Below are 7,606 nucleotides of genomic sequence, written 5' to 3' on the forward strand. Positions count from 1 at the left end.
CCACTACCAGTACTTCTACCAGTACTTCAAGTAGTAATTATACTTATGTAGAATCATAATTATAATTATAATTATACTTATGTAGAATCATAATTATAATCATAATTATGTAGAAGCTAATTCCACCTAATACGCAACTTCTCAGCGCTTCTGTGGATCACTAGTGATATCTGCATTGCTTACTGTACTTATTTCCTTGCTTCACTTGAAAGTTACTGTTTGTCGTTTTTGCATTTAGTTACTTGTAACACATTGCACTCAAGTTACCTGGCACTTGCTCACTAAAGCAATTATATAAGTCAGCACTAAAAATTAAAAGCACTACACCCTCACTCCCCACTGGCCCTTGTTTTCAATTAAGGATTTCCCAATATTATTCTAGCATGTCCAAAGGTCAGTTGTCAATCTCCTCTCCGGTCCAGCTGGTGAATCTGGGAATCTTGAGGCAATGTTATAACTGCCTCATGTACACAGACAACCCTCTCCTCCTCCCACATAACACAAATACTTGCGAGAGATGCAGCTATTTAGCCAAACTGGAGGCTGAGCTCTCTCAACTCAGGACTGGCAAGACCAGACAGGAGGAGAAGGCAACTACACACACCACAAAACCAGCCTCACATAATGCTACCACTCCACTGAATCAAACACATAAACACACAAAGACATACTCAAGGCTCTGAGTAAAAATTTACCTAAACAGCAGAGGCCTCCAAAGCAGACACCCAAACAACTGCTACCTCAAGACACCCCACAAGCAACACATAAACCACAAAAGCAGTGTGCAAAGCAGTCACAGCCCTTAAGGCCAAATACAACACCAAACATACTTGTCATAGGTGACTCCATAGTCAGACACACTGACGTCCCACTCACCAGGCTGAACAAGGAGAGGGTCACAGTAAGCTGCCTATAGGGCGCTAGAATCCGCCACATAACACAAGTTCTCGGGTCACTCCACGGCAAGTACAAATATGACACAGTCATTGTCCATGCTGGTGTGAACGACCTGAGACGTACCTCCCTGGACTACATGAAAAGAGACATAGAGGAGCTCTCTGATTATGTAGCCCAGGCAGGTATGACCCTAACCCTGAGCAGTATCCTTCCTTCACCAAGAATGATGCCACAATATAGAGACAAGATGATCAGCTTTAACAATTGGCTTAATGTCTGGTGTCATTCAAAGGGGATCCAGTGTCTGTCTGCCTGGGATGACATGCTTGACAAGCCACGCTGCTTCGCAAGGGACGGCTTGCACCTGTCACCCCTGGGATTTCGGATATTGGCTAAGGCTCTTGCCACCCCCATAGTGCCTTTTTTAGGCAAGGCTCAAATTCTAAACCTACCACCCTAGAAAACAAAAATGGGAAGAAACTGAGGGTAATGCTGCTCAATGCCAGAAGTCTAAATCTCAAAATGCACGCACTCGAGGCCCTTCTCAGTATGGAGAACATCGATGTCTGTGCTGTAACTGAAACCTGGTTCAAGGCTCCTGAGAGCACCCCGGCACTATTAGGTTTTACCTCATATCATGCGTTCCGGCCCCAAAACCCGGACAACACCACAAAAGGAGGGGGTGTATCGATATTCATAAAGGATACCCACACCTCCAGGTTGGTGGCAACGCACGAAGCTTTGGAAACCATCCAGGTACAACTAACCATAGGCAAAACTGCTCTACAAATTGTAGCATGCTACAGGCCACCCTCTCAAACTCAGGAACCCCACACAGCCTTCCTGAAGACACTGGAGGGTATAAATGTATCTCCAAACACCATCATATTGGGTGACTTCAACTACCCGAATATAGACTGGGAACATTATTCAAGCCCTAACTTTCTAGCCCAACGGTTCCTGGAGTTCATAAATTCAAATGCCATGGAACAGCTAGTCACTGTTCCCACGAGAGGAGAAAATATAATAGATCTCATTGTCACAAACATGGGGACAAAATGCTCCACACCGGAAGTATATCTCTTATTGGTGAGATCTGATCATAAACTAATCTCACTGGAAATCCACATCCCGCCCCCACCCCAAACAAAAAAGACCATAGTGAAGAACTTCTCTAAAGCAAACTTCACACTACTCAAGACTGGTGTGGTATCCTTCAAGGCCCCTGAGCCAGTGGAAACCACAACCCAAGCTGCGGAAGCCCTTACAAATGCCTTCTATGAACACCTCCAGGACTGCATGGATCAGGCAATCCCAAATAAAACCAAGACTCTTTCCACAAAGGGCAAACGTCCAGTCTGGTGGACCCCAGCCATTAACAAACTTTACAATAAGAGGAGAAAGCTATTACATGATAGAACAAAATCCATAAAAGGGAAGTCACCCTGATCATTATTAGTAAAAAATACGAGCACTCATAAAATCAACTAAGGCCAATTTTGAGAGAAAAATTGCCATGGATTCAAAGGACAATCATAAGGCCTTTTTCAGCTATGTTAGGGACCTGGGTGGAAACTCCCAGATATGCTCAGAATTAGTCCAAAATGATACAAAAATCACTGAACCCACAGACATTGCCAACATACTGGCAGACAGGTTCAGTGCAAACTTCACCCCTCTCCCCTAAAGGAGAGATAACTATCCCAGCCGAGTGTAGCCTCCCAGACATCTCAAATGCGCAGGTGAAAGCTGCTCTCTCTAAAGCTAAAAACACAGCATCAATGGGACCGGATGGTGTCTCCGGCTGTGTGCTACACGAGCTAAATGAGGAATTAAACCCGCACATAAGGCAGCTGTTTAATCTCAGCCTTACCACAGGATACGTGCCCAAGGAGTGGCGTACGGCAACTGTGGTCCCACTCCACAAAGGCGGCGCCTCTACAGACCCTGGTAATTACCGCCCCATAAGCTTAACAAGTCTAGTCTGCAAAGCTATGGAGAGGATCATAATGGAGCTCATAAACAATGATATAGGGGGCTTGCAGACATTGGACCCGACCCAGTTTGGCTTTGTCAAGGGAAGATCATGCCTTTTGAACTTGGTCGACTTCTTCGAAACAGTCACCAAGGCCATTGATGAGGGAAAGGCAGTCCATACAGCCTACCTTGACCTTGCAAAGGCTTTCGACACAATACCCCACTCGGGTATTGTAGAAAAACTTACCAGCTTAAATGTAAACCCATATGTCACAAGATGGGTTGCAAACTGGCTTAAGGACAGAACCCACAGGGTTAGAGTTGCTGGAGCTATGTCAGACTCCAAGCCGGTCACAAGTGGTGTCCCACAGGGCTCGGTCCTTGGCCCCCTATTGTTTGGCATCTACTTCTCAGAAGTACAGGCCAACTTGGGAGGACTTTGGCTGACAAAGTTTGCAGACGACTGCAAACTGGGCGCTATAGTGGAAAGTGCATCGGACACGGATATCCTTCAGAAGGGACTCACGGAAACAGATAGCTGGTGCCAGAGCCATGGCCTGAAGTTAAACGCCAAAAAATGTATAGTCATACCCTTCGGGAAAAACAAGGTAACCCCAAGCTACCATATAGGTGGCAATCCACTAAGCACAGAAGAGGTTATCAGGGACCTGGGGACCCAGGTTGACAGTGGCCTTTCTTTTGACACTCACGTTGCTAAAGTCGTTAGAAAGGCCTTCTACATTGCCCACCTGATCATGAAGGGATTCACATCCAGATCTAGTGAGGTCATTGTTCCCCTGTACTCTTCACTTATCAGACCAATGATCGAGTACAATGCCCCATTCGGGATGTATCTCACCCGACATCTGCAGCAATTGGAGAGACCCCAAAAGTTCCTCACCAAAAGGATAAAGGGACTCCAAAATCTGTCATATGCTGCCAGATTGAAGAAACTCCAGCTCTATTCAGTCGCATACCGTCTGCTCAGAGGTGACATGTGCCTGACATACAAGGCCATGTCCAACCCGGAATTAATGGACATGCTCCACCTCAAAAATCCAAATCCACCAAAACCACTAGAGCAAGCGACTTAAACCTTAGCACGAATATAAATAGGACGTGCTGGAGGGATAGATTTATCACTCAGAGACTCCCTATGCTGTGGAATAGAATCCTGGTCCATGTGAGGCAGAGCACCTCGCTGACTCTGTTCAAGAGAAATCTAGACCTGTGGATGGGAGATCGTAGGTTTACCCCGGGAATCATCTCTGTGTCACTGCTGGACAGAGGCACAACAAACTAATGGGCACAGTATTTTTTCATATAAGGGGTGGCGTAAGCCACAAAAATTTGGACTAGGCTTATAAATGCCTTAGGGCAGATAGCCTAGTATAAACCTATGAACCTATGAACCTATGTACCCCTACCAGTACTACAACAATAATTATATGTATCCACTACAAGTGTACCCACTACCAGTACTACAAGTAGTAATTATGTGTACCCACTACCAGTACTACAAGTAGTAATTAAATGTGCCCACCAACAGTACTACAAGTAGTAATTATACGTACCCACTACCAGTACTACAAGTAGTAATTATATGTACCCACTACCAGTACTACAATTAGTAATTATATGTACCCACTACCAGTACTACAAGTAGTAATTATATGTACCCAGTACAAGTAGTAATTATATGTATCCACTACTAGTACTACAAGTAGTAATTATATGTACCCACTACCAGTACTGCAAGTAGTAATTATATGTACCCACTAGCAGTACTACAAGTAGTAATTATAAGAACAAGATGGTCCATTCAATAAACAAAACTTTGTAGTTTTGTTAATTTTCGAAATGATTTTACAGCGTAGTATATATATATATATATATATATATATATATATAGATATATATATATATATATATATATATATATATATATATATATATAGCGCCATTTATTTGTGAACTGTTCCAGCATAATTGTGCAATTTAATCCATAAAGATAATTTCATCCACATTTTATCTTACCATTAACTCAGGCTCACTATCCGAGCAGTTAACATTTATGGAATCAAAAGATAATACATTTGTCTGACAGTCTGAGTACTTGAAAGCTGTAATTAGTGCAGTATTATGTATCCACTACCAGTACTACAAGTACTAATTATATGTACCCACGACCAGTACTACAAGCAGTAATTATGTATTCACTACCAGTACTTCAAGTAGTAATTATATGTACCCAGTACCAGTACTACAAGTAGTAATTATATGTACCCACTATGAGTACTATAAGTAGTAATTATATGTGCCCACTACCAGTACTACAAGTACTAATTATATGTACCCACTACCAGTACTACAAGCAGTAATTATGTATTCACTACCAGTACTTCAAGTAGTAATTATATGTACCCAGTACCAGTACTGCAAATAGTAATTATATGCACCCACTGCAAGTATGCCCACTACCAGTACTACAAGTAGTAATTATGTATTAATTACCAGTATTTCAAGTAGTAATTATATGTACCCACTACCAGTACTACAAGTAGTAATTATATGTATCCAATACAAGTGTACCCACTACCAGTACTGCAAGTAGTAATTATATGTACCCACTACCAGTACTACAAGTAGTAATTATATGTATCCACTACCAGTAGTACAGGTAGTAATTATATGTACCCACTACAAGCAGTAATTATATGTGCTCACTACCAGTACTACAAGTAGTAATTATAGGTACCCACTACCAGTACTACAAGTAGTAATTATATGTACCCACTACCAGTACTACAAGTAGTAATTATATGTACCCACTACAAGTAGTAATTATATGTACCGACTACTAGTACTACAAGTAGTAATTATATGTACCCACTACCAGTACTACAAGTAGTGATTATATGTACCCACTACCAGTACTACAAGTAGTAATTATATGTACCCAGTACCAGTACTTCACGTAGTAATTATGTATTCACTACCAGTACTTCAAGTAGTAATTATATGTACTCAGTACCAGTACTACAAGTAGTAATTATATGCACCCACTGCAAGTATACCCACTACCAGTACTACAAGTAGTAATTATGTATTCACTACCAGTATTTCAAGTGGTAATTATATGTACCCACTACCAGTACTACAAGTAGTTATTATATGTATCCCACTACAAGTGTACCCACTACCAGTACTACAAGTAGTAATTATATGTACCCACTACCAGTACTACAAGTAGTAATTATATGTACCCACTACAATTAGTAATTATATGTACCCACTACTAATACTACAAGTAGTAATTATATGTACCCACTACCAGTTCTACAAGTAGTAATTATATGTACCCACTACCAGTACTACAAGTAGTAATTATAAAACAAGATGGTCCATTCAATAAACAAAACTTCATAGTTTTGTTAATTTTCAAAATGATTTTACAGCGTAGTATATATATATATATATATATATATATATATATATATATATATATATATATATATGTAGAGAGAGAGAGAGCGCCATTTTTGTGAACTGTTCCAGTGTAATTGTGCATTTTAATCCATAAAGATAATTTCATCCAACAGCTATTAAACTGATACATGAAGATGCAATTTTATTTAGCACAACTATGCACTTACCTTTTGAGTCTTCCTTTGTACATTAAGTACTGTGCTAAATAAAATATTGGACTTAAAATATTTTGGAAAAAAAATTGTCTACTGTCTATTGCAGCCAAAGGTGTAATTGTACATTTAAAATGTTTACAGCGTCCAGCAGTTTGGCATGAAGTTTACCAAGTAAATGTTTTTTCAAGATGAAATCACAAATGTATTGGTAATCATACTCTATTAAAGGAAAAGTATGTTTGTGTTTGATTATTCATCAAAATGAAAAAAAGTCAAGACAATCAAATCTCTTTTTAATGCACTAAAATAGCTATGTATTTTATAGGCTCATTACCACATTGGGAGTGTACATGGTACAGATATTTTCACATGCCAGCACTCAGGAAACACTGTCTCAAAGCCAGGAACTCAAGCACCTTGCTGCTCATGAAGCCTGCCGCTCATGCTCAAACTCGAATGTGAGTTTTGGCAGGTGGCTTAGGAGAGGGAACGAGGTTAGGATAGGGTTGGGAGGGGTTTTAGACTAAGCATTTGGAGGTATTCCTCTTCACTGCCCAGATGTTTGTAGAATGTCCAGATTTTTGTCTCATATTTTTAGTCTGTTCCTCAAAAAATGTGTGAGTTTTCGGAGAAATCATTGAGAAATGAAGACACTAAATAATTGCAAACATCTGAGTTTCAGACTGTGTATCCTTCAGAAAATGCATGCTAATGTGAATCCTGTTTTCTAGTAACACTCTAAGTTTATAGAAGCAATATCTAAATTTGTCCCTATTTTTGGACCTTTGTCTCCCCATTATCTTTGGCTTTGGCCACATTTCTTGCATTAAGAGGCTGAGAGGTACTTTAGGGTTTGAGAGCAGAAAGGGAGTTTTAGGGTTAGGGAATAGGAAAGAAGTTGACATTCACATTGCCCATTAATCCGATGCCATCCTTTGTGGTGATTGCTAGTCTGTCTCTTTCTTGTATCTCATTTTTGAACAACATATACTCAAAACTTCCATGTACAATCTTACCACTGGTTCATGGCTTGGTGAAACCATTAATGTTTATCCTCCCATACTGCATCACTACTTGCAATTCCTCAT

The sequence above is a fragment of the Protopterus annectens genome, chromosome 3.part0 (assembly GCF_019279795.1).
Source record: "Protopterus annectens isolate FY-2018-M chromosome 3.part0, PAN1.0, whole genome shotgun sequence".
Taxonomy (NCBI): domain Eukaryota; kingdom Metazoa; phylum Chordata; order Ceratodontiformes; family Protopteridae; genus Protopterus; species Protopterus annectens.